The sequence below is a fragment of the Rattus norvegicus genome, chromosome 13 (genome assembly GCF_036323735.1).
Source record: "Rattus norvegicus strain BN/NHsdMcwi chromosome 13, GRCr8, whole genome shotgun sequence".
Taxonomy (NCBI): domain Eukaryota; kingdom Metazoa; phylum Chordata; class Mammalia; order Rodentia; family Muridae; genus Rattus; species Rattus norvegicus.
Window position 1 is genome coordinate 32,041,945 of NC_086031.1, and position 21,938 is coordinate 32,063,882.

Here is a 21,938-nt window from a genome sequence, read left to right on the forward strand (position 1 = left end):
AGCTGGAACTGTAGAGTCAGCTATGATTAAGATGAATAATTAAAGATGATAAGTCTGGTAGTATTTTCCTAGGGTCAGCAGACACAATTGTAATCCAAGTACAGGCCAGGCTTGCATCTGATAGTCAGATCTGGCAATCACTTAGGTAGTACTTGTTTTGAAGGCTTGACAGGGTCATGGAGAACAGCTCGTGTGTGGCACTGTGTGGCAAGGGTAGCATCCCTGAAGAGAAGCCAGGAGAGGCCATTGGTGAAGGAAAACTTCCTGCTACCACTAAAACCTTATCCCAGGATTGAAGGGGATCATTGAGAAAAGTTGAAGCTTGGCACATGTGGCAGAATTAGAGTCTCTGAAGGAAGTCCAGGAGAGGATATTGGTGAAGGAACATCCCAATGACAGCAGAGACTCCAGTATTTAGAAGATGCCAGAATCATAGAACAACATCCAAGAACAGCAACTGCTATGGAGTGGAGCCTGCATGAACCTAGGAGATGAGCTGTGTGTGCTGAAGATGGTGGAATTGGAGAAATGGCCCAAGCCCTTTGCAGGGAGCTCAGAGGATCATGAGTAATGCCAGATGTCCAACACTGAAAATAAACCATTTCCTCCCCATTTACTTTTGGTCAAGGTATTTTATCAAGCAACAAAAACCCTAACCAGGAGTTCTCTTATCCGTGGGCTTTGTATCTGTGACTGGAACAAATCATGACACTCCTTTGTTTTTCATCCCCATGATCTCATAATAATTTTAAGATCACAGTATAAAACATTCCAATGTTTAAAAGTGCCAATCTTCAAAAATGCAAGCACTTGGCCTGGAGAGATGTCTCAGCAGTTAGGAGCACTGACTGCTCTTCCAGAGGTCCTGAGTTCAATTCCCAGCACCCACTTTATGAAAGGCCCTAGGTCCATCCCATGCAAGCTCTCTGGTTGGCAGTTCAGCCTCTGGTCCCAGGTTATTTGATTCTGTAGGTTTTCATGGGGTGTCCTTGACACCCTGGCTCCTCAATCCTTCCTCCTCCTCTTTTACATTATCATCCAAGCTCAATTAATGTTTGGCTGTGGGTCTCTACATCTGTTTCCATCAGTTGATGAGTATAGCCTCTCTGAGGACAGTCATTCTAGATTCTTGTGTGGAAATATAGCAAAATATCATTAATAATGTCAGGGGTAGGCTTCCTGTCATGACATGGGTGTCAAGATGGGCCAGTTATCGGTCCCCGTATCAGCAATGAAGGTGGTCCTACAATAAAGGCTGTTGAGAAGAAAAAAAAAAAGATGGGCCAGTTATTGGTTGGCCCTTCTCTCATTCTGCTTTTAATCTTTCTTTTTGTCATGCAAAATAAGCTGTGCACTCGTTACTTCATAATTCCTCTTTACTTTTGGCTCTGATTACCACAATGCTACTTTCTATGAATTGGAATACTGAGTATTTTGAAAGTGGAATCAGACATTCTTGGCGTTTTTATGATTGGGTCATTTCACATAGTCTAATAGTGCATGTTGTGTCATGTGTCCAGAGTGTCCTCTTTAAAGCTGAATAATATGCCAGTGCTTGCATTTACCAACGTGGGCTACTTCCATCATTTGCTATTGATACAATGTTGTGAACAAGGATGTTGTTCAGTCTTTAGGATTCTACTTTTAGGGGCCCAGGAGATGGCTCAAGATGACTGAATTAAGGCACATGTTGACAAACCTGGTTACCTGAATTCTATCCTACATAATGGAAGGGGAGAACCCACTTCTGCAATTTATCCTTTCACTTCCACATGGGCATTATGACGTATAAATTCAATAAACAAACAAATAAACAAATACTCAACACAAATAATGAATAAATAAATGATTTTGTAAAAGATCACTTTTAATAGAAAAGTTGGAAACCAAATGGAGATATGATGATATCCACACTTGATTCATATTGTTACTCATACCCTAACTGGAGATGGTTACAGAGTGGAGGAACAGGGCCTCACTTGCTAAGTAACTGCTCTAAAAGTGAGCTAACCTCCCTGAACCCCAAGAACCATTTTAAAAAGTGACTCACCCAGAAGTAAAAAAGCTAAATGTACTCTTCCTTTATACAAAGTATTTATGTGTAGGAACAGACCTACTGTACACAATGTAGGGTTGGTGAAGATCTTTTTCCATTTCGTATTCAGCCATTTTGTTCTTTTGACAGTATACTTTGCCTCACAGAAGCTTTTCAGTTTCATGAAGTCCCATGTATTAATTGTTGATCTTAGTCCCTGAGCTGTTGATATTCTGTCCAGGGGCTGTCTCTGGTTATACTGCCTGTGGATCCCTTTCTCCTAACTGGACTGCTTTCTCTAGCCTCAATAGAAGAAGATGCGCCTAGTCTTACTGCAACTTGATGTGCCAAGGCTGGTTGATATTCATGGGAAGCCTCCCCTTTTCTGAGAAGGGGAAGAAGGGTGGTTAGGTGGGAGGTAAGAGGGAGAAACTGAGGGGAGGGAAGGGAAATTGCACCTGAGTCCTTTAAAATAGCGGCCAGTGCTCTTAACCACTGAGCCATCTCTCCAGTCCCCACCGTACTGTTTTTATTGCTATTGCTCTGTAGTACAGTTTGAAGGAATTAAAGGCATACAGCAGCACCACCTGGCATGGTTTTGTTCGTTTGTTTGGTTTTTGGTTTTTGGTTTTTTTGGGGGAGAGATTTATTTTGTCTTTGATTTTTTAAATGTGTATATGTATTCGGGTGCCTGTGGAAGTCAGGATAAATTGTTGGATTCCTTGGAACCGAAGTTATAGGCGGTTGTGAGCTGATGGATGTGGGTGCCAGAGAAACTATGGCTATTTTAGAGAGACTAGATATTTTTGAAAGACTGGATATTTTAGAGGGGCTTGAGCTTTGAAAGGGATGTTGGATGTTTTAAAGAGAATAGACTTAAAAGTGCGTGCATTTAAAAAATTATTTATTTATTTATTTATTTATTTATTTATTTATTTATTTATTTATTTATGTGAGTACACTGTCACACCAGACACAACAGAAGAGGGCATCAGATCCCATCACAGATGGTTGTGAGTCACTATGTGGTTGTAATTGGGATGTAAAGTAAATAAAAAAAAAACTAAATCAATAAGGAAAAAACAGCAGCAAAACCATGGTAAACCAACGTGCATGCCTTTAATCTTAGCACTCAGGAGACAAAGGCAGGTGGATTTTTGAGTTTGAGGTCAGCCTTGTCTACAGAGTGAGTTCTAGAACAGGCAAAGATACAGTAAAACTCTCTCTTCAAAACAAAACATCCCCAAAACTAAACCAAAAAGCCTTCAAGCCATCATGACAATGAAAGTTTTGGTATCAGTTTGTTACTTCTCCTAAGTAAAGCAACGGTGATAAGCGTTTGCACACCATGCACAAGAGAGATTGATGCCCAGCAATGTCCACACTCTGAAACAAACCCATTCTATGTGCACATATTTTCTTTCAATATTCTTGTTCTCAGCGGTGACCTGTCAGTGCCCAGTTCTTAAGGCACTGTTCTTTTCTGAATATGGATGCTGTTAGGTATTTGTGAGTGCTTTCTGTAAATTATGTCAGTGAGTGCATTGGGGTAAACTTCAAACAGTTGTTATTCACCTCAGTGATGAAATAAACAAAGTTCTGTGTTACATATAGGCTGGAGGGAGGCCCATGCATTCACCAGTGTACAACTTCAACAAAAAAGTTTTCAAATCCAAATTGCTGGGAAGCACAGGAGCGTAGAAGGGCAAAACTGGACATCCTTAAACTCCTTGAGAGCAGCGCTGTAATTGCATAGCCCAAACACCTCACATATAATCTGAAGGCCACGCGGGAGGCAAGGCAACACTGTTGTTAAGGAACTTAGAAAAGAAACTGGCACAATTTCGCACGAATGGCAGTAGCCCCAACCTCGCGCCTTGGTTCACTAAAGCGCGAAGAACGTTTTAAAAGCTGTGCTTCCGGTAGCAGCACTCGTGCGCATGTTCAGAAAGACGAACCAGACACACTGCCAACTACGGGAAGTAGCGGGGGTCAATTTCTTTCACTGAAATCGCCCGGTAAATAGCGGGCACCCATAACCCAGAAGTGAAAGATTGTTCGATTCAAGTATCAAACAACCCGACAATCAAACTTCCGGCTGAAAGCTCTCGGACTTCTCTTTAGCTCTTTTATCACACAACTTTCTCCTAGTCTTGCTCCAGTTTTGCTTTCACTCCTCAAAAGCTCAAAATATTCCTTAAGTCCTCCTTAGTCACCTTTTTATCAAAGCACCTTTACACTACGGGTCGCCATTCGGGTCAAAGGCAATGGCAAAGGCGGCGGGAGCCGAAACTTCATGCAGGCGCCTTCTCTGGGCGTTACCATAGAGAGGAAGCCACCTCTCTAGGCTGAGATTAGTGTCTCTATGGTTTAGCCCGGCCGGTGGCGGTAAGGGAACACAGTGAGGCCTCACTGCGCCGGCGCAGTTGGTTTCTCACTTTTTTTTTTTTTTTTTTTTTTTTTAATCCCCGCACCAAGCGCTTAACCTCATTGGGGTGGAGGAGAAGGCGGTGGCTGTCCGGTCCGCCGCCGCAAGAGTAGTGAATAATAGAATTGTAAGTACCGGGTTTAAGACGAATAATGTTCAGACTGGAGTCCACTGGAGGGCCCTGCTCCTTTTCCGGGCGGTGGCGGGCGCAGGGTCCGGATGGGGACGGTGTCCAGTGCTGTCAGCCGCTCTGGGGTGCACTTTTGGGGGAGGGGGCGGCCTTGGGATGGGATCTGGGTGAGAACCCAGGACGCGCGGCCTCCGGGTTCAGTTCTGACTGTAGGCTGCTTTGCAGAGGGGAGGTGGGGCGGCTGTGGGGTCAAGCCTGGCTTTGTGTGACTGTCTCTTTCAGACCCCACCCCGGGGCCCCTTCCTGACCCGGAGTCTCCCCAAGCAGGCTTGGGAGACTCCAGAGCAGTCCTGGGATCTCTTTGAAAGGAACAGAGATTGCACTGAGCGGGAAGGGGCTCCAGGTGAGGAAACCTCACTACAACTAATCATCGGCGAGTGATGGGTGTGGAGAAAGATTCTGAGGGAAGAAGGGGTTGCCGGGGAGGCAGGCCGGGAGGCCGGTGCCCCCAGCCTGGGCCAGACAAAAGCGGAGCAGCCGGGGCCCAGCAGGGTGCGGAAGGTCCCCTTGGCCCCAGGAGGGCCCCCGCATCTAGGATCTTTGCAAAGCTGGGAAAAAGCGGACCAGCGCTGAGTTAAGCCTGTGCAGCCTCTTCAACTTGCCTTTGTTGTTCTTCGGTATTGGCAGAGCCGCTCTGACGAAGATGAGTGTGTGATCTTGCACGTTAGTCTGGTTGGATACAATGGAGCAGACTGAATCTTGCTTTCCATTTTATGAGTTGCTTGGATGAGTGTGGGGTTTTGTTTTTTCCTTTTTTCTTCTTCTTTTTATCTCATCTGTATTTACCTTTTAAAGCAGAATGTGACTGGGCACTATTATTTCCACATTCACAAGCCTTGCTGAGTTACAAGACCTAGGGAAACTTAGGGTTTTGTTCTCGGTACTTTGGAAAACAAGCCACTTGGGGAATCCTCCGTCAAGTTGTTTTAACTTGTGTTTACTTCTAAGACTAGTACATGCAGAATTAAGTACAGGGAATGAAAAAGAAATTTAAGATGAAACGTAAGCCATCTTAATTTGGTCTACTAAGGAATCCAGTTCAACAGCTAAACATTTCAGACCACATGGTTAACATTAACAGTAGGTTACATTATGTCTTACAGCAAACGTTCTAAAAAAACCCTTGAGTCAAACCTATAGTATCACAGTATCACATGTAGAGTTTTTAATCTTCCCCTTAGTTTGTAAGTGTTAGCAAAAATAAACAAAAATCATGGAAAATACATTATCAGAAGGAATGAAGGTAAGCATCAAACACATAGTTCTGGGGAAGCCTAGTCTACTTCTTCCATGCATGATGTGTCGTCATCTCCTTCCAGGGGTGGCATTTCTTCAGTTATAGCAGCACTGGTATCATCCACAGTAGGATCATCCTCTTCAGTACCTAGACCAAGCTTGATCATCCTGTAGATCTTGTTAACATGGGTCTGGGAAGCCGGAAGACCGGAGTGCAGTTTCATACAGCAAGATGGCCAGATCCTTCACAGACTTGTCATTTTGGTCAGCGTCTGCCTTTTGCCTTAAGGTTTCAATAATGGAGTGATCAGGGTTTATCTCCAGGTGTTTCTATAATGCCATGTAACCCATTGTTGTCTCTGAGGGCTTGAGCTTTCTTGATTCTCTCCATGTTTGCTGTCTTCCCATATGTGCTTGTGACAATACAGCATGGGGATGTCACCAATCAGTTACCTTTTCAACCTTTTTCTCCAAAATGTCGTGCAGAGGTTCTTAAATTTGTCTTTTTCTCTTCCTGTTCCTCTTCATCTTCTGGAAGTTCCAGTCCTTCTTTGGTAACTGACTGGTGTCAACTCCTCACAGTTATCTATGATAAAAACTTGGCAAGCATACAACTTGATGTTGTTTTTTTTTTTTTTTTTTTTCTTTCTGTTTTCAAACAGATCAAAAGGGGCGTGTCTTGGGACAAAAAGAAGGACCGGAATTCTAATTGTTCTTCAACAGAAAAATTTGGCTTTACCACCAAATGTTCTTCCCAATCATTGGTTAAACTCTTGTAGAACTCTCCATAGTCTTTATTCATAATGTCATTAGGACTTCTAGTCCAAATCAGTTTTGTTTTGTTGAGTTCTTCTTGATCAATGTACTTTTCCTTTATTGTCTTCTTTTTCTTCTTGTCACCATCCTTCTTCTCTTCTTCTTCATCAGAACCAACATCTTCTATTTCAGGCTTGTCATCAGACTCCTTTTCTTCTTTTTCTTTCTCTTTCTCTTTCTCTTTCTCTTTCTCTTTCTCTTTCTCTTTCTCTTTCTCTTTCTCTTTCTCTTTCTCTTCCTCTTCCTCTTTCTCTTTCTCTTCCTCTTTCTCTTTCTCTTTCTCTTCAGCCTCATCATCACTGACTTCCTTATCACTTCCTTCTCCACAAAGAGAGTAATGGGATAGCCAATAAACTGAGAATGTTTCTTCAAAATCTCTTTTATTCTCCTTTCCTCCAAGTACTCAGTTTGGTCTTCTTTCAGATGCAAGATAACCTTTGCATGACCCATTGGTTCACCTGTGTCAGTTCTCACTGTGCAAGATCCCCCAGCTGAGGATTCCCAGGCATACCTCTCATCATTGTTACGCTTTGTGATGAGAGTCACTTTCTCAGCAACCAAATAGGCAGAGTAAAATTCACCACCAAACTGGCCAATTGTAGAGATATCTGCACCAGCCTAAAGCCTCCATGAAGGCTTTGGTGCCTGACTTGGCAGTAGTGCCAAGGTTATTGATCAAGTCAGCCTTGGTCATTCTAGTGCCGGTATCCACAATAGTGAGGGTTCGGTCTTGTTTGTTGAGAATGAGATTAATGTGCAGCTCCTTCCCTGAGTCTAGTTTACTAGGGTCTATCAAGCTCTCATATCTGATTTTCTCCAGAGCATCTGAGGAATTGGAAATGAGTTCTCTCGGAAAGATCTCTTTGTTTGAGTAGAAAGTTTTGATGATCAGGGACCTTAACTGGGCAATTTCTGCCTGAAAGGCAAAGGTCTCGACCTCCTCCTCCTCCATTGGTTGGTCTTGGGTCTGGGTTTCCTCAGGCATCTTGGCTGAATGAGCGTGCACGAAATGTGACTAACTGCACCAGGACACAGAAGCAACTGAGTGTAGGGTTTCTCAGAGTCAAACGCATTACATAATATTATCTAGATTTTTAAAATGACTGTGTTTATTTCTTAAATTAAAAGAACAATTAGTTGGAGCCTTAAAGCATGTGTGTTGTATTTGGATGGATTTCTGTGCTGGGATTTGTTCACAAAACACTGACCTAATGGTGGAACCTGTGAGTTCTTTAAACCTGATACCTTAATTTGTGATGTGGTAGTGAGCACTTTAGACACTGTAGTCCTTTGGGAGGCAGTGATGCGGAAGAGTCAGGAGCGATGCCTTTGCATCTACCCCGTACCTTGCACCAGATTCAGGTGCCACAAGCTAGTATCAATTCTGGCCTTAGACATTATTGTTTAATTGTTATCATGACATATAGGAAACTCATGGTATGAGGGATCCTAAACAGAATGGTCTGGTTTCTCATTCATAGGGTGGCAAGGAGAAAGGCAACATTGATGCAGAGATGTAGAGATAGGGAAAATAACACAGCACCCCAGAGAACTGAATATTCATCTTCTTTATTTGCTAAGAAAGACTTAAGTTTTAACGAGCTGTTTGCCTGTTCATCTTTGTAAAGTTGCCTAATTGCACCCTTGGAGCAGTAACTTAAAATTTCAGTTTCTGTAAGTCATTGTTTATTACGGGTAACATGTAACTGTATTAGTTTTTATTGTCAGTATGACACAACATCCTTTCAACCTGAGAAGAGGGCGCTATGACCCAGGAATTTCCCAGATTAGATTGGCCTCTGGCCATGTCTGTAAAAGATTGCCTTTCTTGGTGGTTGAGGTGGAAGTGCTCAACCCACCATGGGCAGCACTCTTCCTAGGCAGGCAGGCCTGGGTAAGGAAGCTGGCTGAGGCACTTCTTTCTGTCTTCTGTTATCTTCTGAATTTTGATCTGAAGTCATGAAGCTCTCTGTCTTGCTATGAGAACGACTTGTGCTTTCTGTGCCAATTTATGCTAATGAAAATTTGTTTGTAGACTTTGGAATTCTGGCTCCATGTCAAAATTAGAGGAATACCTTACCTGGCAAGATGCTATCCCAGTTTTATGAGGTGTAGCTAGGGACAGGCTGCTCTGTGAGCAGATTCCTGTCTGACTTCTTTAAATCTATTTACTCTCTTGCCTCTTACAGACTCAGGACACATTTTCTCCCATGGAACATTATCACTGAAAGTTCAATCTCATACGAACCAGTGATTTTAAATGTCAGAGGTTGTATGTTCCAATATCATGCCTTGTGTGAAGAAAATTTACCCCTCCACTCCCCCATAAAAGTTGAGGACGGTAGAAGTTCATGTGGGGAAAAATAGTGAGTGAGAAACCCAGCATCATCTCAAATGTAGACCTTGGGGAGCTAACTGTGATGTTGGCTGGAAACCCTGGCTCTTTTGTTGGACTTTTTTCTCTTCTGGCCTAAGTGGAGAAATGAAGTTGTAAATTTGGGTGATTAAAGCAGCCTTGATACCAACTGTCTTAGGATGGCACCACCCCTTAAAAGTTGGATATGAATATAGCGTTTATTATTTCAATGAATTATTTCAATTATTATTTTAAAATGAGTTTGCTTTTCTGTATGTGTTTATTAACATTTGGGGGATATAATTTTTAAAAAAAGCCTTTTCAAACTTTCAAACTGTAGCAAAGTCAATTTTTATAAATAAAGTTTTGAATATTAAAAAAAGGAAAGAAAAGACTGGCTGAGTGAGTCAGAGCGAGCCAGCGAGCAGCAGTTGCCATGGCTTCTGCTTGGAGTTCCTGCTCATGCTCATGCCTTAACTCCAGTAATGGACTGTGACCTGGAAGTGTAAGCCACATGTACCATTTCTTCCCCTAAGTTGCTTTTGGTAATGGTATTTGTCACAGCAAAAGGCAACCAGAGCAGTAACTGTCTTAATTCTTACAAATTTATTTATTTATTTACTTACTTATAGGGCTAAGACTTGACCCCAGGGCCTTGTGTGTACTGGACGGGTTCTTTATCAATGAGCTACATCTCAGCTTTTAAGTTTGTAATTTTCTTTTTACACTTATTTGCTTACTTGTATGTGCTTCTGTATGTGTGGGTGTACATGTGCCAGGCACACACATGCACATAGCAGGTACACATAGCAAGCATGTGGCAGGTGGTTAAAGGACACTTACAGGAATAGGTTCTGCTGTGTGGGTCCTCAGATCCACAGGCTGGGCAGCATGTATTGCCTTTAGTCACTGAGTGGTCTCACTGCTCTGCAGTGCTTTCTTCTATATTGATAGCAAGCAAAAGTCTACAACTCAGAGTGCTTGCATCAGTAATAACTTTCTGAGTAATATGTCTCTGAAGTATAGCACGGACAATGGGAATTTGCTTTTTATACAGCAAGACTCAGATCTTAAAATAGTTTATATGGATGCTGAGGACTGATTGGTTAGAAGGATATTAGGGTTATCATTTGAGTGTGTTTTGTATCGGATTCTCTCCTCCCCACAAGTTTTCTGTTAATTTTATTTTCTTGAGCAGACCAGTGTCTTGGTTTAGAAGTTTGGGTAGATAATTTATGTCCTTGATTATCCATTATTCTTAGTAATCTACTTTAAATCAGTGTTTATTATATTTATTTATTAACTTATGTATTTTTATTAGCGCTTGTATGTGTGCCAGGTCCATGATATGTAGAGATCAGAGGACAACTTTTGAGTGTCAGGTCTGTTCTCCACTGTGTGTGTTTTAGGGTTTTAATTTAAGCCATCAGGTTTGGTGGTGAGCCCTTTTCCTGATGGGCTACTTTGAGGGTCTTAAAACCGGCTTTTAAATAAACGATACTTTCAATTTTGCAGTACTGTTGTAAATATAGCCATCTAAGGGTAAGTATTAGTCTCAGAGTTGTGATAAATAATAAATAATAGCTGTTAGTTGTGATAAATGCCAGTCTCGTCCCCAAACTAAATGCTAATAATAAGTGGTAGGTGGTGGTAAAGCATAATTAAAATCAGAACCAGTCAGAGATTTACCTCAGGATAAGAGAAAGGTCTCATTTTCATTAAAACGAAAACTACACAGAGAAGACTCACAGGTGGCACAGCTCTTGATTTATAAAATGTACTTGTCAAGAATCTAGCAGAGCGTCACCCATAAGGCATGCATACACATGAATGCGTGTGCGTGTGCCAGTTGATTAACTGACCACCAGCTTTACTGCTGTTCTTGTTGTCACGCCTGATGATGTTTACCCCCGGGTTGTATGACATTGTGTCTCCTCCCACCACTCCTCATGGAGCCCAAAAGTGCTGGGGGATGGTGGCATTTCTTCCATAGCACCTTGTTGATGCCTCACTTCCTGCTTGCAGTCTCTTCAGTCCTTCCTATTTCTTTCTGGGCTTCCCTCTCACACTGCTTCCCTCTTGGATATGTACTCTCTTTAGATCCTTGGATACTGGGAGCTTGAGAACATTTTATGATGGTGACCCTTGTGACCCATGTGACTTGTATACTCGTGGAAACTGTTGATTGTGTGAAAGAATAAGGAAATGTACCATGGAGCTGGAGAGATGGGTCAGTACATTAAGGCTCTGCTTTTCCAGAGGACCAAGGTTTGATTCCTAGCACCGACATGGCCGCATAATAACTGCCTGTTATTCCAGTCTCAGGGAATCCGGCTGCCTCTTCTGACCTCCAAGGGCACCAGGGACTCATGGTGCATAGACACACATGTAGTACATGTAGGTAAAGACACCCATACACCTAGAATCAATAATCAATGATGGACGCTGTGGAAGAGCTCCTAGAGCTTTCTCACTTGAGTCTGGGGCATCCACTCTCCAGCCTCAGACTCAGGGGTTCACCTCTTTGTTCAGGTCAGGTTTACTTACCACAAATGCTTTACACTGCATCAAATCTGGCCACCATTCTTACTTGTTGGATGAGTTTTCCCCACAAAGCAGTATGATTTAAGTCTGCTTCTTTTCCACAAACAGCTTTCTTCAGATTCTCATGGACAGTCAACAAGATTTCTTTAGATTTAGATTAAATTTTTTGCTGAACTCTTTCAGAAGTTGGGCGCTATCTCGAAAGAGGTCCACTTACAAAGATATGCATGGTCCCAGCAACCAGGGGCTCTCCGTCTGGGAAGGAAGACTATAGCCTGAGCGTGTGTCACACGTTAGGAGTATGCAGACGCATCTCTGTCACATGTTAGGAGTATGCAGACGCATCTCTGTCACATGTTAGGAGTATGCAGACGCATCTGTTAGTTGTGCCTTTCTAGTTTATATCTTGGTGTTTGGCACTGAACCCGTAGCCTCATGCTCTCTGCACACGTTCCGCCTCTGAACTACATCCCATCCCTCTTGGCTTAATAGAAACTTACTATGCTTTTAAAAATTATATTTTAAATTTATTTCTAGACAATTTAATATGTGTTCACCATGCTTTTTAAAGGCAGTTTAAAAATAATTGTGTACATGTTCATGTGTACATGCACATATATGTAGGTTCCTGTGGACTTCAGAGGTCAACACCAGGTATCTTTTTGAATGACTCTCTAGAGAGAGAGTCTACTGATTCTAGAGCTTGCTGATGTAGACAGACTGGTTGGCTAGCATGCCCCAGGGATCCTCTCGTCTCTACCTCCCCATGGTTAGGTTATACTTTATGTGATGTCTGCTGCTGCTGCTGCTCCTCCTCCTCCTCCTTCTCTTCCTCTTCTGTGGGCTTTTAGGGGATGGGACTCAGGTTCCCATTCTAGTATGGCAAGCACTTTACTGACAGAGCCATCTCCGCTGCCCTGTTTTTTAAATGTTTTTTTTTCCCTCCCTCCCTCCCTCCCTCCCTCCCTCCCTCCCTCCCTCCCTTCCTTCCTTTCTTTCTTTCTTTCTTTCAAAATCATTGTGTGTGTGTGTGTGTGTGTGTGTGTGTGTGTGTGTGTGTGTGTGTTTATGTACCATGGCACACTTCTGGAGGTCAGAGGACATCTTTGTGGAAGTTGGCTCTCTCCTTCTACTATCTGGGTCCTGGGGGATCAAACCCAGGGACTTAGGCTTGGTGGCAAGTTCCTTTAGAAGCCAAGCCACCTTGTTTGCTCTTTGTCTTCTTTAAATGCAATGTGTAAAATAAAACCAAAGTCTTTGATGGGACATATCGGAATACACAGCTGTTTTCTCAAGGTAGAAAAATCACAGCAACAAATTTCAAACTTTGCTGTGTATTCTGGCTTTGCTTTGGGCTAGTTTCTTTGTATTTTAGAGTCTTTTTCTATTAACAAAAGGGGTTGGGCTGGAGTGGGCTGGGGAGAGGAGCAGTAGGGGGCTCCTATCTATATAGTGTAGAAGGATGCAATGAGATGATACACACACGTAGAGTGGGAAGATAGACTGACACTCGCTGAGTGACTCATCAATGTGGCAGGAAGAAGCTCACACTGGTAAGGAACTCACCATGCTCACTTGGGGACCTTGTTGGATGGCCAGGCTCTATTCCTCGTGCCCATCCAGAGATTTGGTTAGCTCAGTATCAATGGGACTGGGCAGTCAGAGTGTCAGCCACTCCCAGATGACTCTGACATACCTTGCAGGTTGAGAGCTTATACTTGGTTTGCTTCATGCCTTCAGTGATGACATTACAAAGTAAACATGTAAACAAGTGATGGGTGAAGAGAACTAGAATTGATTCGTGATTTGTGCCACTCATGGTGAGCTGTGGCCCTGCTCTCAGGCTCCCCTGGAGACCTGTGCTGGTGTGTGTGTGTGTGTGTGTGTGTGTGTGTGTGTGTGTGTGTGCATGTGTGTGTGTGTGTGTGTGTGTGTGTGAGAGAGAGAGAGAGAGAGAGAGAGAGAGAGAGAGAGAGAGAGAGAGAGAGAGAGACTGGAGTGGAGTGGAGTGGAGTGGAGTGGAGTGGAGTGGGGTGGTAAGTGCATATGGAAGCTTGTCTCCAGGAGCTGTCCACCGTATTTTCTGAGAGGATTTCTTACTGGTTTGGCGCTCACTGATTTGGCTAGGCTGGTTGACCAGCAACCTCAGCAATCTTTCCAGCTCTGCCTCTTGAGTGCTGGGATTACAAATGTGAACCATTGAGGTTGGAGATTTAGCTCAGTGGTAGAGTGCTTGCTAGGCTGGCCCTGGGTTCAGTCCTCAGCTCCGGGGATGTGGTGGGGGGTTGGGGGGAAGACAAAATAATAAATGTGAGCCATCATGTCCAGCCTTTTCATGTGGTTTCTAGGGCTTCAACTCAGAACCTGATGCTGGCAGGGCCAGTGTTTTATTGCCTAAGCTGTCTCCTTACTGCAGACTCAGCTTTAAAAACACATGTTTTTAAACATTTATTGAGTGTGTGTGTGTGTGTGTGTGTGTGTGTGTGTGCGCGCGCGCGCGCGCGCGCCTGTGTGTGCTGTAGCTGTGCACATGTTGAGGTCAGGACAACTCATAGGAGTCTGTTTTCTCCACCATGTGGGTTCTGAGACTCAAACATAGATTATCAGGGTTGGTAGCAGGCGCAGGTGCCGCAACCCACTGAGCCATCTCATAAGCTCCCATCTCCACCCCCTTCCCCCTCTCCCTGCTTTTACATCAGCTGGGGATATATCCTTCTAAATACCATTCCCTCTTTTTGTAGGGATATAAATGAATGACTTCCTAGTGGCAACAGCCAGCTTTTAAAAGTGAAAGTGATTTTCAAAGCATTTTGTTGTTATTAATCCCTTTTGTTCCCTCCTAAGCTCTGAGGAGTGGACAGAGAGAGAGAGTAGCCATGCTGGTCCATCTTTGCAGATGGGAACTGAGGTGTGTAGGTGACACAGGGGACACAGGGCTTTGTGGGGCTTGTCCTTCTGTTCTCTTCTCACAGGCGTAATTTGGTTAATTTTATTGCAGTTGGGGTTCGGGGAGCCTTCTGATCTTTTTGCCTTGCGAATAGCTGCTGTTCCACATCAGCTTCTTCCCTTTAGTGTAGATATTCTTGCCTTAAAAAAACAACCTTTAAATCCCAGCACTTGGGAGCCAGAGGCAGGTGGATCTCTGTGAGTTCAAGGCTAGCCTGGTCTACAGAATGAGTTCCAGGAAAACCAGGGCTACATAGAGAGACTTTATCTTAGAAAGCAAAAACGAAAACCACGACAAAAACATAAATTTAGTCAGGTTTTATTAGGGTAATATCTTCTATAATTCCAAAGCACAGGAGGCTGCAGCTAGCCTGGATACATTGGAAGACTTTATCTTGCCCTAATCACCCCTCTCCATAAAAGACAATGAAAAGTAAATTTAAAGTTTTGTATTCACATTTGTTAATGTCCAAGATGTGTCTTTTAGGGGGAAAAAGTCTAGAACTAGAGTCTTGCCCACCCTTACCATGGCTCATTCGGATATCTGTTTTTGATCAGAATGGTTGAGGTCAATATTTACCCTTCCAGCCGGTTTATAACTTGTTCAAGTTAACTTTACAGGTAGAATCATTTAAATTAATTGACAGCTGAATTACTGTATTGTAGCAATAATAGACAGCGTTGTGATTAGAGAGGAAAAACCACATTTAACCATCCTAGAGCAGGGTGTTGCTGGGCTTGGTTTCAGAACCTCAGGGATGCTCAGCAAACACCGCCCCACTCTCAGTCTACTATCGCCGTCATCTCTGAGTCAGGGTCTCTTGTATCCCAGGCTGGCTTTGAACCCACAGTGCGGTGGAGAATGGCTCTAATTCTTGAACCATCTGCCTCCACCTCTCGTGTGATGGGGTTACAGGTGCGCTCCCAGTTTTTGTGGTACCGGGATAGAACCTGGGAATATGTCAATTCTTGGCAGCGCCTACCAACCGAGCCTTCTTCCAAACCTTTGTAACTATTTTTTCTAAGAAATACATTTACTTAGTGTTCGTGTGTGTGTGTACACATGTGCGTGTGTGTTTGTAGGTGTGCTGTGCCACACGGTTCGGGTGTAGCGGTCAGAGCACAATTTGGAGGCATCAGTTCTTTGCTTTCTCCTTGTGCATCCTGGCACTGAGCTTGGGTGGACAGCCATGTCAGCAAAAGCCCACGTCCGCTGAACCCTCTTGCTGTTCTGCTGTTATTGTTTAATGTACCACCTTTGAGATTGCCCTCCTGTCCAATGGCACAGTAAGTAATTGAGGTTGGGTATGCTTTTTGAGTAATTTTTGCAACTCTGTAAAATATATTATTTTAACTTTTAACAATTTCTCTTCTGAGTTGATACAATAAGATACAGAATTAGGGTTCTTCTAAAAAGCTTTTTTTCGATGCATGTTTGAGTGTGCGTTGTGTGTGTAGGTGTGTAGGGGTGTATATACACACTGCAGTGTGTGAGTGCAGACCAGAAGGTAATATATTGTACTTGGTTCTCCCCTTTCACCTCATAGGTCTTGGAATTAAACTCAGGTCAGCCGGCTTGGTGGCTCGTGCCTTTACCCACTGAGCCGACCTTCCCGTTCTTATTTTCTTCTGTTGCCAGTATATTTCCAAAGCCATAGGAAGAGTGTTCAGCTCCTGCTGTGTGAGACAGATCAGTGTTTGTCCATATCAGAATGTGACCTCACAACATTTCTGAGGCCTTTCAAGTACTCCCTTAAACAGTTTTATACTAGGGTCGAGCTTAAACTATTTGCTAGTCAGAATGACTGTGGGCGAGGCCAAGGTTTCTGTTTTTTCAAACACATTCCCCAAGTGCTTCTGAGGCCACTAAAGTTTGAGAGCACCCCTAGAGACTACCTTCTGGGTAATTTTCTTTAAAGACTTTCTTTCCTGTGGGTTAAGGCTGAGTTTGTTATGAACGGCTGCTCAGACATGCTACACAGAGGCCTGTTGTGTATCAAGAATGAATTGTGTAGCAGGTCTTTCCCAGTGAAGAGTAGCTGGGCTCATTCTAGGAACAATAAGCCAGTCTTTGAAAGAGAAGTTGAATTTCATTCAGACAGCTCCTTCTCAGAAGTCTCCTTGTGCTGGAGCTGTTCCATTTAAGGTTTTGTTCAGTTTTGTTTTGAGTCAGTGTCTTATGTAGCTGGGCTGACCTTAACTTCCTATGTGTATCTCTACCTTGGTTTTTGCAGCATTGGGGATTGAACCCTGGGCCTCTTGTGTCTGCTAGGTTTGTGTTTTACCAACTGAGCTACATCCCCAGCTCAGACTTGGTTAGAAGGTAGCCAAGGACTACCTTGAACTTGTAATTGCCCTGCATCTACCCTCCCGAGTGCTGGGATTGTGTCGTGTGCTGCCACATGGGATTTATTCACTGTTGGGATCAAATCCATGGCCTTACTGACTGAGCCATATCTCCAGTCCTTAAGGTTTTGATAAGACATTGAACTCTGACCCAAGCCTTTTCCTTGGGCAGTGCAAAGGCGTATTATGTTGTCAGAGTTTATAGCCGTCATAGATTAAATGCTGACCCCCTTACCAAGCACTGGTCTGTGTTAAAAATAGACTTGAATTATACTAATTTTTGTGGCAGCATTTAAAGGCTAGTGCTTTATCCTTATCCCCCTTGAGACAGTGTTTCTCTATGTGGCCTAGACTGACCTCAAACTCACCAAGATCTGCCTGCCTCTGTCTCCTGAGTGCTGGAATAAAAGGCAGGCCACCACACTCTGCTGTTTTCCGTTTGTAATGACAGGAAGCTGAGGCTTACAGCTGCACAGAGGCCATGGCTTGGCTTGGCTGCCCTTCCCTTTCTCCCTGTCCATTCTCCGTTTCTCTGTCTTCCCCATCCTACCTCGTCCACTCTTCCCCTTTCCTTTCACTACTTACATGCTTGAATCTGTCTTCAGCTGTTTGGGCGTGGCTCTGGGAGGGCAGTAGTCTTTGCAGAAGAGAGAGTCGTACGCACTGGTACCAGCATGGTGACGTTCCAGTTTCCTCACAGACCATTTTCTGTCGTTAGAAAACTATGATTTCTATTTGTAGTATGTGTGCAGTGACAGCTCATTGTGGTTTTGATTTGGATTTCCCCAGTGACTAAAGCGCAGAGAACCTTTCCACGTGTTTCCATCTGAGTACCTTTGCAGGAAAGTCTGTTCAAGTCCTTTGCCCATTTTAAAGTTGGATTGAATTTGTGTTGAATTTTAGAAGTTCCTTAAGTTAAAAAAATTTTACTTATTTCTTTGGGGTGTGTGTGTGTGTGTGTGTGTGTGTGTGTGTGTGTGTGTGTGTGTACGCACATGTGGTTGTTTGTGGGAGTTGGTCATCATGTCGGTTCTGGGTACTGAACTCAAGTAGTCAGGCTTGGTAAGTGCTTTTATCCATTGAGCTATCTCATTGGCACCAAAAATTTGTTCCATTTAAAAAAATTTTTTGACAATTTCAAAATTTATATAATAAAGTTTCTTATCAGATATATGGTCTGCAGAAATTTTCTCCCATTCTGTAGGCTTTCTTTTTTAAAAATACAGATTTATTTAATTTTATATTTTTGTCTTTGGCCTATATATTTGTTTGTGGAACACCTGTGTGACCATTGCCCATGGAGGGCAGAGGAAGGTGTTAGATCCCCTGGAACTGAAGTTGAGAGGTGCCGAGTGGCTGCTGGGAACTGGACTCAGGTGCTCTGCAGAGCAGCCTGAGATCCGACCCACCAAGGCACTGTTCCAGACCCTGGGATGTCTTTGACGTAACAGTCTTCGACACAGAGCTTTCAAGTTTCTAACTTAATCTTTGTTGTTAATTACTGTCATGTTTCAAAGCTTACTACCAAATTCAGGGTAATGGAGACCTACTATATTTCTTCTTAGGTTTTAAAATTTCAGATATCCTTCTTCCCTCCCTCCCATTAACCCTACATCTGAGCTCTTCTGCTCAGCTCCTTAACTAATTTTGAGTTACTTTTTGTATACAGCGTGATGTAGCAGATCCATGATGATGATTCTACATGTGGGTAACCAGTCATCCCAGCAACATTCACAGAGCACAACTGGTTTAAACTTTAAAGTTCTTGCATATGTTTAGTAACATTTATATTTTGCTTTGGATTTTAATTTTTTTGCCTCTTTTTTTGTTTGTTTGTTTTGTTTATTGTTTGCTTCTTTTTTTGTTTTCTGAGACAGAGTTTCTCTGTGTAGCCCTAGCTGTCCTAGAACTAGCTCTGTAGACCAGCCTGGCCTTGAACTCAGAAATCTGTCTGCCTTTGTCTCCCAAGTGCTGGGACAGTTTTGTCACCACAGTTTTTCTTCTTCAAGATTTTTAACTGTTCCAATTAAGTCATATTCTGAAATGTGGGAATCAATGATAGGAATGTGTTTAAATGTCCTACTATTTGGGTAAATATGTTATATGGTATACTAGGGGATACATTTTATTCCTTACTGATAAAAAGTTATTATGTAAGGTTTGGGTGGGTAGTAGTTACTTTCCTTGTTGTTGTGACAAAATACCTGTCAAGAAGCAACCAAGGGAGGAAGTGTGTATCTCAGCCTACAGTACACTAGGTAGGGAAAGGCATGGCCGCCAGAGCAGAAGGCAGGTGGTCACATGGAGCACATCCACAGTTAGGAAGTGAATAAAAGTCCCTGCCCCTTGTTTTTCATCTCCCACTTTTTAATTAGAATTTTTATTGCATTTTAGTTGTCTTACTTTGTGTGCTGGAGTGAGGGGTCAAAGCTAACAGCGCTCAAGTCACAGCACACTTGGTGGAGGTCAGAGGACGACTTTCAGGAGTCAGAGACCTCCTTCTACCATATGGGTCCTAGGAATGGAACTCAGGTTGTCAGACTTGGCGGCAGGCACTTTTACTTCCTGAGGCATCTCTCCAGACCACTTCCCCCTTTTTATCCTGCCCATGGAATGGTGCTGACTATATACAGGGTCAAGTCCTTCCCACATCAGTTTACTGAAGGTAGACAGTTCCGCATTGATGTTCCCTCAGAGTTGTTTCCTAGCTGATTCTAGGTCCTATGAAATTGACAATAACTATTAATGATCACAGGGTGATATATGGTAGGTATGGTGGTTTATGTCTTTAGCCTTGCACTCAGGAGGCAGAAGCAGAGGAGTTTGAGGTCAAGGTCAGCCCGGGTACATAGTGAGACCCTATGTCAAACATTGAAACAGAAATTCCAGTGACTGTATCCTGAGTTCTCTTGGTTTTAGGGGTGATACTGCATTTGATTTTTCTTTTTTTTTTCTACCCTGACCATTTTCATTTTTAATAAATATTTAGTTTCAAAATTATTTTCCTTTGTTGCAATGAGGTCTGTGTTGTTCTAGCAAAATGGAGTAGACAGCATTAGCAAGTTGTTTTGTGTAGAAATTGCACAGCTGATCTAGGAAAGAAGTGTCTGCTCTCTCCATCTGTCCGTTTGGGCCTGTGATCGTGTTTCCCTTACTATGCTCTTTAGTGCTCACAAGTGTCTCATGTTACTTGTCCTGGTGACAAGGCTCCCCTTGGGAGGGAGCCCTTTTGGAAACCTGCAGTCCAGATGTGGTAAAGAAGGCCTGGCTCTACAGTCTGAACTTGATGCTTTGTTTCCCAGTATGTTTTACTCCAGGTCAGGGTTTCTTAGCATCTGGGTAGCACCATTGTCATCTGTGGTGCTTTTGGTGTGCCTTTGTGCCTTTTTACCAGTGGACACAAAGACAGTTCACTTCTCTTCCATTCCTAGTTCTAGGAAGCAGATAAGAGAGCAGAACAAACACAGCTTTTGAGGGACAGTCAACAAAGTGATTCAAAGCTGCTCAAACTCTGGACTGGGGTCTTCATCTGTAATGTGCTGTGGTAGATCTCCAGAATTCTCTCTGTCGCAAAAACGCAAGTGTGAAAAGCAAGGTGTGCTGGACCAAGTTTGTAATCCCAGTGCTGGGCAAGTAAACAAGTAGATTCCCAGAGCTTGCTGGCCAGTCAGTCTAGCCTACTTGGGGACTTTGAAGCCAATAAGAGATCCTACCTCAAAAATTGATAGATGATAGACAGACAGATGGGTGATAGACAAAGAGACAGGCAGACAGATGAATAGGACTGGTGAAAAAGTTCTGTGGGTGAAGGTGCTTGCCACAAATTCTGATTACTTTCAGTGTAGTCCCTGGGTTTGGAGAAGAAAAATGATCTCCCAAAAGTTGTCCTTTGATCTCCAGGGCCCTTTATGGCATGTGTACACACAATAAAGGATGATGCTCAAGATTGCCCCTGGCCTCCACACCATGTTTATACATGCACATGCATGTGTGACTCCCCACTCCCATGAGCTTAAACTCCTCTAGTGGGAATGCTGCAGAGAGAATAGCAGGGGTTTTCTGTTTTCTTTTCCACCGGTGTCTTCTTAGGGAAAGTTGGGCTGCCTTTATCTGAGTTGAATCTGTAGCTCTCTAGCTATATCTTCATGTTCGTCTTTTGCCCATCCAGGAAGTAGTGGGGTTTTATTGTCATTGTTTGTTTTTCCATTTACTCTATTACACTTCAGGCATGAATTTCCATTTGAGGAGGGCAGCCCTCTGAGGAGAAACCTGCTTCTCAGTGTGCCGGGTCTTAGTGTTCGAGGTGCTTTGTGTTGCTTGCTTGGCTGAGGAGAGTGCTGAGCACATGGCCCGCAACATAGACCCTTGTTTCAGTGTAAACACAGTGGAAAAGCTTTCCATTTTGTGGTTTTATTTTCTTCAGAGCTAGGAGTAGATTTCCTAGCTCACCAGAGCATTTGTTTGGATATAGTAATGACAGTTTACTGAGTTGTGCAGTCATGGTTGTATAGAAGAACCAGGGAAGAGTGACTCTAGAATCTCTCCGGTGGTTGAGACATCTTTCAAGGTAGGGTGGGACTAGAATGGATGTAGAAATGGTATGTTAATGAGAACAGAGCCTCCAAACAGCTTTTAATGAAAATTGTTGCCATTAAGATTATTCTAAGGGTCTGGTGAGATGGCTCTGTGGTTAAGTACACTGGTTGCTATTCCAGAAGTCCTGAGTTCAATTCCCAGCAACCATATGGTACTCAAGACCATCTGTAAAGGGATCTGATGCCCTCTCCTAGCATGTAGGCATATATGTAGAAAGCATGTACATTAAAAAAACAAAACAAACAAAAAAAGTATCTGGCATGGTGGTGCATGCCTTTAATCTCAGCACTCAGGAGGTAGGGGCAGGCAAATCTCTGAGAGTTCGAAACCTGCCTGATGTACAAAGGAAGTTCCAGGACAGCCAGGGCTGTTAACACAGAGAAACCCTGTCTCTCAAAAAGAGAGGGATAGGGAGAGGGAGAAAGAGAAGTATTCTTGGTTTGGG

The 21,938-nt window shown here is 43.3% G+C and overlaps 1 protein-coding gene and 1 pseudogene across 40 annotated transcripts in view; one reads left to right on the forward strand and one right to left on the reverse strand.

The window, feature by feature from the left end:
- The first annotated feature begins 4,417 nt into the window (after positions 1–4,417).
- Clasp1 (cytoplasmic linker associated protein 1) overlaps positions 4,418–21,938 on the forward strand; it is a 221,593-nt gene continuing 204,072 nt past the window's right edge. For 39 of the 40 annotated variants that reach the window (XM_063272238.1, XM_063272254.1, XM_063272256.1 and 36 more), the window contains exon 1: positions 4,418–4,590. The gene's annotated coding sequence lies outside the window, so the exon portion shown is untranslated. The remainder of the gene's footprint in view (positions 4,591–21,938) is intronic. The other variant, NM_001427589.1, reaches the window with a different exon arrangement.
- Positions 5,392–8,236, reverse strand: Hsp90aa1-ps5 (heat shock protein 90 alpha family class A member 1, pseudogene 5; annotated as a pseudogene).